The sequence below is a fragment of the Vitis riparia genome, chromosome 17 (assembly GCF_004353265.1).
Source record: "Vitis riparia cultivar Riparia Gloire de Montpellier isolate 1030 chromosome 17, EGFV_Vit.rip_1.0, whole genome shotgun sequence".
In the NCBI taxonomy this organism is placed as follows: Eukaryota; Viridiplantae; Streptophyta; class Magnoliopsida; order Vitales; family Vitaceae; genus Vitis; species Vitis riparia.
Window position 1 is genome coordinate 20324257 of NC_048447.1, and position 11439 is coordinate 20335695.

At 31.6% G+C, this 11439-nt stretch overlaps 1 long non-coding RNA gene across 1 annotated transcript; it reads right to left on the reverse strand.

The window, feature by feature from the left end:
* Positions 1 to 4731: 4731 nt before the first annotated feature.
* On the reverse strand, positions 4732 to 5503 carry LOC117903967. The gene is made up of 2 exons (XR_004649551.1): positions 5416 to 5503; positions 4732 to 5186 (listed from the first exon to the last, which is right to left on the reverse strand). It is a non-coding gene; the product is annotated as an uncharacterized LOC117903967 (long non-coding RNA).
* Between the last annotated feature and the right edge of the window lie 5936 nt (positions 5504 to 11439).

Below are 11439 nucleotides of genomic sequence, written 5' to 3' on the forward strand. Positions count from 1 at the left end.
TTCCCGCACATTGATCATGGAGTGGATATCCTTGCCTCAACACCAATAGGAAGGAAGTGAAGTGCAGATATGAGATACCATTGCCCCCGATGTTTTCTATATGTTTTGTGGTTATATTTAGTGGTGTGGTTGTGTTTGGTCACCGAGAAAGTGTGGGAAAGTTGAAAAAAAAATAAAGTTTTCGTTTTTTTTTTACAATGAAACCGAGTAGACTAAAAATTATGGAGAAAGTTTTTTTTTTTTTTTTTTTTTGTGGTTTGGCTTGTTGTGAGTATGTTTGATTGCCAAGAAAGTGTGGGAAAGTTGAAATTTTTGTTTTCATTTTTTTATCGGCTGGCTCCGACACAATATTCATCACCGATTATCGGTCGAAGGAAATTTCGGTAATTTTCCTGATATTTCCTACCAGTCCAGCCCGCGCACAAGATACAAAATTTGTCCAACTTTTTTTATAAAAAAACATAAGATGGTATTTGGCAATCTGATCATGATTTGTAGGAAAAGGTTATGTTTTTCAGCCTGGCTAAAAAATCGTGGATTTAGGGTTCGTGAAATTTAAATCCAATGGCACAAAAGCAAAGAGACCCCTAGAACAGATCCAAAAAAGCTTTTTTTTTTTTTTTTTCGTTAGGGGTTTTGCATGGATTTTCTTGGAAATAAAACGAGGATGAATTTTCCCGGAAATCGAATAGAGGATGGATTTTATTGGGAATCAAATGGGTGTTGCCAAAAAAATAAAAAATAATAACATGATTAGATTAGTACTTGTGAGGATTGAGAGTGGCAGATTCAATAAGGGTAAAATGGGATTCTTCACTAGGTGAAGCTTGTTGCCAATGTAGTGAAGGAAATGCTACCAGTGGTGGCAAATTCAATTTCATGGAGCAAAATGGGATTCTTCACTGGGTTGCAACTTGGAACCAAATCCAACGAGATTTTGGAGATTATGGATGGTGTAATTTGGGTTGGGTTTAGGAAAACAATGAAACTAGCCCAATCGAATATGAGTTAGATTTGGCTTGGGACATAATGAAGTATTGGATCATTTTAATTAAATAATTATTATTATTATATTTAATTAATATTCAAATCATTTATCATATATAAAAATGGATATACTATCTTTTTATTTGTTAAAATTAAATAGTTTATCTTGTATAAAATGAATACATTAAATTGAATTTGATAAATTAAAATAAATTTAATTTGATTCAGTCTTATATATCTTTTATTTAATTCTTTTTAGGTACATGAACGGATAGTGTGCTTACAATTGCGTGTTACAATGATGGTGAAATAATTCATGGCCCAAATGGGGTGTGTTACAATTGTCCTTCTAAAAAATGTGCTTTAGTGAACAATTTGATCAAATATGATGAGTTTGAGGATAAGTTGTGTCATGTTATGTCGATCGATTGCGCTCATAACATGTTATCTATGATATTTTGGTATCCAATTCTTATGTCGATTGGAAATGGGAACATTAACTATATATAATTGCCAATTAAAGATGATGATGATGTAAGGTTAATGTTTCATGTTGTAGCACAAATCCCACCATCAAATACTATTGAAATGTATTTGCAGACACGTCCAAGGGATCATTCATCTGGGTTAAGTCCATCATTTGATCAAGAAATTATGGGTCATGATGTGGAAATACCAGCATAAGGGAATTTGGCAATGCACACTGATGAAATAGAGGAGAATTAGCACATAATGACGAAATAAGGGGGAATTTGGCAATAGTAACTTAGTCAGTTATGATAGCAACAAACAACAATGTTAACATCCCATTTATAAATGAAAATGATGATGTGGAATTTTATGATGAGGACGAGATTAATAAGATGAATTATGATGATAAACCTCCAACAAATAAGGCTTCTTTAGATGATGGTGAACATATTATGCCTTCCCCAATATTCAAACAATTGAATTGGGATGCAATAAATAACATGATTGTTGAGCTTCTCACATCACGTATCCGATTGTGGAATGAATCCAATGAGTTGTTTAAATGATTGAGATTTGAGAGTAAAGAAGTCTTGTAATATGCTGTAAAACGTTATGCAATATGTCGAATCAACATTTGGTTGTTTGTGAATCAGAACCACAATTGTGGGCAGTGAGATGTAAAAAGTGGAAGGAATAATGTAATTGGAGGCTTTGTGCATGTCATCGTAAAAGCCATAAAATGTTTGAGATAACCAAGTACGTAGATCTCATACTTGTGTTTATCCTAAATTATCACAAGATCACTCTCTATTAGACTCTACATTGATTGTAAGAGAGATCCAAAATGTAATTCAGAGGGATCACACTACCTCTATTGCTACATTACATCAGATAGTGAAGGATAAATTTGGATATGATGTCCATTATAGGAGAATTTTGGAAACTAAGAGAAAAGCAATGCTTAGAGTTTTTGGTGATTGGGATGAATCTTATCAAGCATTGCCGAAGTGGATAGACATCCTTCAACTAACTAATCATGGAACAAAGATTGTTTGGAAGACAATACCTTTAGGAGGGATTTTTGGGAACGTGCGGTTTATGCGTGTTTTTTTGGACATTTGGGCCAAGTGTTGAAGGATTCAAGCATTGAAAACCAATTATACAACTTAATGGTACATTCCTATATGGAAAATACATGGGGAAGCTTTTAATTGCTACTTCAATTGATGCAAATGGTCATATATTCCCCTTTGCGTTTGCAATTGTTGAGGAAGAATCATAGGATAGTTGGTCTTAGTTTCTTATTGCATTAAGGCCTCACATCACTCAAAGAGAAGGGATATACTTAATTTCATATCGCCATGCAGGAATAAATGTTGCTGTTAGAAATCCATTAGTTGGATGGAGCCCTCCTCATGCGCAACATCGATATTGTCTTAGGCATGTAGTGAGCAATTTTGATGACAAATTTAAGAATAAGGTCTTAAAAGATATGGCGTATAGAGCTGGATGTCAACATCAACTGCGGAAGTATGAGAGATACATGGAGGAGTTAAAACGATTAGATGAAAAAAGTGTGGCTTGGTTTTCAAAGTTAGACACTAAAAAATGGACTCAAGTATATAATCTAGGATATCGGTATGGGTGGTTGACTACAAATATTGTTGAATGCATAAATGGGGTGCTTAAAGGAGCGCGAATGTTACCTATCACTGCACTTGTTCAATTAACTTTTTATCGATGTGTGTCATACTTTGAGACTCGTAGAGCAGAGATACGTGCTAGAATGGCAGTTGGAAATGTGTATACCACGTATGTAATTGATAAATTTAGAAGAGCTAAAGTCAAAGCTAGTGGACATACTATCACCATCTTCTATCAAATTCATCAAACATTTGAAGTAATTACTGCTCTCCATGGGTTTCATATGGATAAAGGATGTAACAAACAAGTTGTTAAGTTGAATGAAGGTACATGTAGTTGTAATAAGTGGCAATCATTTGGCATTCCACAATTCCCAAAAAATGGAATTATACTAAAGGTGTCTCTTGAATAGACACCTTCCATAATTTTAAAGAAATTGAGTTTATACTAAAAGTGTCTCTCACTTTTCACAATTTCTATACACAGTGGAAATTTTCGAATTTATGTTGAAGGTGTCTCTTCAAAAGACATCTTTAGCTTTAAAATCATTTCCACAATTTTTAAGACATATTAGATTTTGTGGAATTGTGGAAAGTGTCTTTTCAAGAGACATTTTTAGTATAAATCCAATTTTCTGAAATTGTAGAAAGTGTCTCTTGAAGAGACACCTTTAGTATATATTGGAATTTGTGGAATCGTGGAATCGTGGAAAGTGTCCCTTCAAGTGACATCTTTTGTATAAATTAAAATTTGTTGGAATTGTAGAAGGTGTCTCTTGAAGATACACTTTTAGCTTAAATTTAATTCTTTTAAATATGTATCATGATTTTGAAAATTGTGGAAGGTGTTTCTTTAAAAGACACATTCCATGTGACAAAAACTGTCGTAGATCTATCAATATTTTCCCAACTACCATTTTTTAATAATTATTTTTAAAATTGCTGCAAAAGTTAAAAAAAGCCCCCAAAATCCGGCCGACACAAATAACTTTATGATTTCTCCGAAATTAGGTCCAAATATATTTACTATCAACAATGATTTTTTTAATTAAAATTAGTAGTGATTTCTATATCAAATGTAAGGACTTAATTTATATTCCAAAAATTTACTTTTAACAATTTTAAAATTTGAGGTAGTAAATTTTTATTAATAGCATAACTTTTCTAAAAATTATGGAATAAATTTTTAAGAATTGTTTTAATTTATATATGATTTAATATTTTTTTAAATAAAAATAAAAAATAGGAATATATTCAAACAACATCTTAGCTATTTCAAAAATGTGTTCCATGTTCAACCTGTGTAATAAAGTGATAAAGTAATATTTATAACAAGTTCTTCACTTATTATATACGATAATGAAAATATCGATAAATACAGATATATTGATACTTGGATTTTATGGATATATAAAAAATATTGATGAATATTTTGATAAAAAATATTAATAAGGTAGAAATTGTTCAAAAATAATAGAAATATTTGGAAAAACTTTAAAAAATAATAAAATAAGTAAAAAATACACATATTAAAGTTATTTTGTAAGTATAATTGATAAAAGTATAGTCGAAAATAAAAATATATTGATACACTCGGATATATTGATACTTTGATTTTAAAAATACAAAATATATAACCTTGAGCATAGCTATTATTCATTCTTCATGTAAAGATAACAATGAATTCTAATGCTGTGATACATACATGAAACTCATGAAATGCCCATCAAGACAGTAGAAGCCAGATAGTACCCAGAAGAGGTACTTTCCCTCATAAAATTAAAAAAAAAAAAAAAATGATTTGTTTTATTTTATTTTATAAATTTGACTCTAACGGGATTTGAACCCCTCATTAGAGAATATTGAAAAGAGCTCATTCATTAGTAGTAGTGAGCAATGTGATGACTTTATTGATTTTCTACCCTTCTTACATATCTTGTCCCTTCTCTATTCATTTCTTGACTCCGCTACTGCATCAAGGCCAAGGCCCTGACGGCACACTTGGTGGTGGCGGTGGCGGGCTTGGGGGTTTTTGCATCATCTGCACGGTGATCAATTTCTCCATCTTTCCTTCTCTACCTACAACTAAATATAATTGTGGCTAATGAGTTTTGAATAGATAATTACAAATATGTAATAATAATTGACTTTACAAATATGTAATATTATAGATGAAAAATGAATTAAAAATAAAAACAAAACAAATGTTAATCTTAGGTTGTGTTTGTTTGGTTACCCTCGGGTGTATATATATATGTGTGTGTATCAACCAATAATCAAACATAAATATGAGTATCATAACCTAAAATCTTACCTGTTATGAGTGTACTCCACAGAAAAATTAGGGTTGTGAATGTGAGAAAACCAAGAATGAGGTATCTCTTCACCAGTTCAGCCCTCATTTTGCCTTACAAAGGAAGAGCATAGCATAACTATTAATTCAGTTAACATATATATATATATGCGGTCCTCATCACTTTTAATTATTCCTACTCATTTTCTTTTCATCTTCCATTATAACTACCAGGTCAAGTTGTGGAATTTGTCGTAGAAAAATCAATTTCTACATGTTTAGGTGTTGAATTTTGACACATAAAATTAATATATGTAGATCCTAGATGCATGCATGCATGTCACGAGGTCTTGGGAGATTTTCTTTTCATAAATATTTGATGAAATTGACTGTTGTGGTGTGCTCCCATTGGTTCATTGACTTGCAGGTTTTTATGGTACAAAAGATTTGGTCTTCGCATTGAAAAAGTCATGTGAAGGTTGGCTTTTCCTTTTCAAACGAGGGGTAATGAGTTAAGATTATAGCCCTTTTATTTGACCTTTCAAACGAAGTTTTCCCATTACCAAATATGACTTAAATGAGTCTCAATCAAGTGTCTTTTCAAAAATCATAGACAAAATCCAAATAAAATAACAAGGACCTTTTTATTCCAAGTGTGAATATTAAACATGTTTTGGCCTTTCAACCTTCCATTATTTTGTATTAATGAACAAACTAATACAATTAAAGGGTGTGTTGGAAAGTATCTTAAATTCTTAATTAATATAGATTTTTTTATATAAAAAATATTGTGTAAAATATTTTCTAAGTTGATATGTTATTATAATATTAGATTTCTTTATAGATTAAGAAAAATTATTGGAAATAGTTTTATAAATATTCTAAATCATAAGAGGAAAAGTTTATAAGATGAAAATAAACTTGTAAAAATTATATGTGTTGGATAGAGTTGTGAGGAAAAATCGAAGATACCCAATGAAACGAACGAGCTTGTGATTCAAGGTGTAAATATAAGAGGTGGGGTAGTATAAGATGTTTTAGAAACCTAATAGTTATATCTAGTTCTTTTATCTGTATTATTTTCTATGATATAGTGGAATGATTTTCTTTCATTTGTGAATGCAAACATAATTAGTTGAATCCCATTAAAACTTCATATACTTTGTGTGATTGTTTTTTTTTTTTTCTTGAACTAATATTATTTGCATTAAAGCTTTAGCACAATAGAATATGTAATAATATGATGAGACAACTTGTAATTGTTATAGTTATTAATATTGACACAACAAAAGATCTAGCTTCTGTTACATATGAAATGTGTGTAAAATGCTCATCAAGGCCCATTCCCTGTTTTCGCTGTTGGAGGTGGTGGCGGGGGCAGTGAAGCTCGATTTCCAACCCTCTGCACAATCATCAATTTTGGTACTTATCCTCCTTCCCTACCTGTTCAAAATATGTCAGCAGCTAATAGGAAATTATGATCAATTCAAGCTCATGTGGCTTAGGCAAAAGCCACCGATGGTATTCTAATCAATAGGGTTTTTGGTTCCTAATGCTACATCTATCGTATGGGTTCTTGAAATATGCTTATAACTCATTTAAAGTTATCGTTTCTTATTACTATTTAATAAAAGTATTATTTTCCCTAATATCTCCTGTGATCCAAATAAAACAAGGCTAGGTTAAGAGCATATCGATGGATTGTTGAAAATATTTTTATAATCTAATTTAAGATTATTGTTTCTTTATTACCATTCGATAAAAGTATTGTTTCCCTAATACCTTCCATACTCCATATAAAACCCAAGACCATATTGTTATGAGCATAATGATGGTTTGTTGAAGGTCCAGATTGTTTCCTTATTAGTGTTTGATTACTAATTCATCTTATGAACCAAATAAAACTCAAGACTATGTTTGATTCCAAAAAAGAAAACAAGGATGAAAAAAGGGAAAATGAAAAGGGTATAGGCAAAATTCAACTGGGGCTTAGAGGGTACATGACCTCCCTGATAAATAAAAAAATTATCATGCAAAATTAGATTTTGATCTCATAACCTCAAGTTTTAGAAAGAAATTACGCTATTAATGAGCTAAATCTTATTTTTTTGTCTTATTTTTGTTCCTTCCTAATCTAATCTCTTTTATTTTGACCACTCTTGATAGTATTTCTAACTTCGCCTTTGGGCAAGGAATCGAGAATGTAAATTTTTTCTCTTATTTTAATATGACACATTTTTTCAAGGACAATAAGGAGGAAAATCTACTAGTATTTTTCCCTTTTTTTTCTTAGCACTTTCTCTTTCTTTTCTTTTTTCTTTTTAACCTTTTTATGATATTACGAGAAAATAAATATTTTTAGTTATTTTTTCAAGCACTTTTCAAAATCAAACATAGCAAGAATAGTTAATTCAATGAAAAGTAAATTAGAAGGTGAAACATACCTTCCACAAACATGCTACATGAAAGAATTAGGATGGTGGATAGAAGAAAGCTAAGAACAAGGAATATTCTCACTCCAAACATGATTGTTGCCTTACATAGGAGAGAAATCTTAGCTCACCATATTCCTATTTATAAGCCTCTATAACCACACTTGTTTGATTTTTTGTTTCAGGGCATTTTTAGATTGTTTCTTGGCACTTTCGGATCTTCTTCCTTCATCAAGTTGAGCTCCATAATTGCCATTTAAAATCCAACAACTACATGTTTAGGTATTGACTTTGGGCAGATGTTTCGATATTTATAATTTTTTTTTATTTGGTTAAAAGTTGGTAAAATGTCTTTCAAAATAATTTTTTATTTTTTCCATTAAAAAATATATTGTTATAACACATTTTAACTGAAAACAATTTTAAGAATTTCTCTCGAAATAAGTTATGTTATAAAACAAATTTAATGTGTTTTCAAGCGTCATAATACCTTCATCAAAAATGAATTGAGAAAACTAATTTTTATATTCAAGTTCCATGATAGATAGGCTTTATTCCAAAAAACAATTGATAATTGTTTTTAAAAATTATTTATCAAACAATTTTTAAATTATTGGATAACAAACTTTTTCCATCATTTGTTTTTTTTTTTTTTTAAAGAAAATGATGTGAAAAATCTCTGGGCATTTTACATCCTTAATTTTTTTCTTATCTTAGGTTTGATTTTTTAGGGAATGTAAGAAGAAAGAAAAATAGAAAAATAAAAAATAGATTTAGACTCAATAAATTATTTTATATATTTTTCAAATTCATTTAACTTATTTTTTTTATAAAAATTAAATCTTTAAAAAATATATAAATCTTTAAAAAAATAATTATACTTTTTTCATATTTTAATTAAATATAAAAGGTCATTTTTCTTTAACATTTTATTCCCATGCTTTCCCATACTGCTCACCCTTTTCCATTACATTCAAATATAAGAAAATTATTATTTTTAATTTCATTTTCAAATGAACTATACGTGTCCTTTTCTTTTACCCCTTCTCCTAGAAGAAATTGCCCCATATATATTTCACACTGGTTTACATTGTAAGCTTGTCTACATAATGTTATTTACTATGGATGATGATTGGAACAATTTTTCGAATACATAAATAATCACAGTGAATGCAGTAACGTGTCAAAGTTCAATAGAGAGATGTGATAGTGTTGAGATATTAGGAATGTTTTCCTTATATCATTATTTCCTTATATCATTTAGTGTTGAGATATTAGGAATGTTTAGATATTAGGAAAGTTGAGATATTATGAATATTGAGATATTAGGAATATTGAGATACTAGGAATATTAAGATATTAGGAATATTGAGATATTAGGAAAGTTGAGATATTAGGATATTAGTTGTTATTTCCTTATATCATTCTTTCCTTGTATCATTCTTTCCCATTCTTAGAATGGTGATTACCCTCTATATATACTCTGTACATGAACGAATGAAAGTATGAATGAAAAAACTACAATTTATCAATTTGAAGATGGTATCAGAGCCATGGAACTGAAATCCTGGATATTTTGTCGCTATGGTAGTCCGACAGCGATCAACCATCCTAAGACAAGCCCTAATATTGATAAGTCAACCTTCAAATGCACTCACTGCAATAAGACTGGTCCCACCAGTCTGGATATCCCACAATTTCAAAGCAACGACTCTTGGTATGACCAGGAAAACAATAAGGAACCGAGGGTTTGAACCATGGACCTTTAGATCATGTTTAGGCTATCAACACTTTGTTATTAATTATAATAATCGTGATCAACGGAAGAAGGATTCCAAGAAAACCTCGACTGCAATTGTTGCCGAAATAAAAACAGAGGCTAATGTTGCTGAGAAAGCCTCTGCATTGGTAGCCGCTACTGATCATGGTGGTAAGTTTTTAAATACTTTTACACCTGTTATTAATAGTACATGGATAATTGATTCTGGTGCTACAGATCATATGACTTTTGATTCTAGACAGGTTTCACCCCTTAGACCTTCCTCACAAAAAATTGTTTCCACAGCCAATGGTAACACAACCCCAGTTATTGGGGAAGGATCCTTAACTCTTACTGATACTTTGAATTTGGATTCTGTTTTAGTTGTTCCATCTTTAGATTACAATCTTTTGTCAGTTTCTCAAATCACTACAGCCTTATCTTGTATTGTCATTTTTTGGCCTGAATTTTGTGTGATTAAGGACATCCAAACAAGACAGACGATTGGTTGTGGTATTAAACGGGGAAAACTCTATTACTTGGACTTGCAGTCAAAGGATTCAAATAAGTTGCAACAAGCCTTGATGGCAGATGGATCTGAGGGGGAGAAGAAAAAGTCTGAAATTTGGTTGTGGCATCGACGTCTGGGACATGCTTCCTTTGGTTATTTAAAAAAATTGTTTCCTAGTTTGTTTGCAAAGAGTGATATTTCTGGTTTCCGTTGTGATATTTGTGAATTGGCTAAAAGTCATCGTGCTTCGTTTCCGTTAATTTTGAATAAAAGTCCGTTTCCTTTTATGGTTATACATTCTGATGTTTGGGGCCCATCCAAAGTCCCAACTTTGAGTGGCTCACGTTGGTTTGTTACTTTTATTGATGATTGTACCAGAATGACATGGTTATGCTTGATGAAGACCAAAGATGAAGTGAACTTGTTGTTTCAAAAATTTCATAAAATGATTGAAACTCAATACAATGCAAAGGTTCGGGTTTTGCGTAGTGATAATGGTGGAGAATATCAAAGTTCTGATCTTCAAAAGTATTTGGAAGGACATGGCATCATTCATCAGACTACTTGTTCCAATACACCCCAGCAAAATGGAGTCGCTGAACGAAAAAATCGACACTTGTTAGAGGTTGTTCGTGCTTCCTTGATAGCAGCAAAAACACCAATATCTTATTGGGGAGAAGCAATCACATCTGCCGCATACTTGATCAATCGGGTACCTTCTAGCTCAATTAACTTTCAAACACCTCTCCAAGCTCTTACTAATGCCGTAGTTGCCCCAACCGTCCCAAATCTACCTCCTCGTGTTTTTGGTTGCGTGGCATTTGTGCATCTACACAAGCACCAACGCACCAAGTTAACTTCCCATGCATTGCAATGTGTGTTTGTTGGATATGCATTGCACAAAAAGGGATATCGATGTTACCATCCTCCAACTCGACAAATGTATATTACAATGGATGTGGTGTTTCATGAAGATTCAATGTATTTTTCATCTGAGTCTGAACTTCAGGGGGAGTACCATAAGGAAATTCAGACTCTCGATTATGATTATCATATTTTGAGGAAGATGAATCTGGACAATCTGAACTAGTGAACCAGGAAGTGGGTGAGTTGGATATGAGTGGTCAACAATTTGGGTCCGAAGATGTCTTCATTGAAATACCAAACCAATCGTCGTCTGTTGAGGGTGTTCTTAATTTGGAGCCTGATCCATTCATGAAACGGTTACCACATCGTCATAATAGAGGTATTCCTAAACCCACATATGAACCTGAATTGTCTACTAAAGTCAAATATCCCATGAGCAACTATGTGTCTACCCATCGTTTGTCTGAATCAAATAA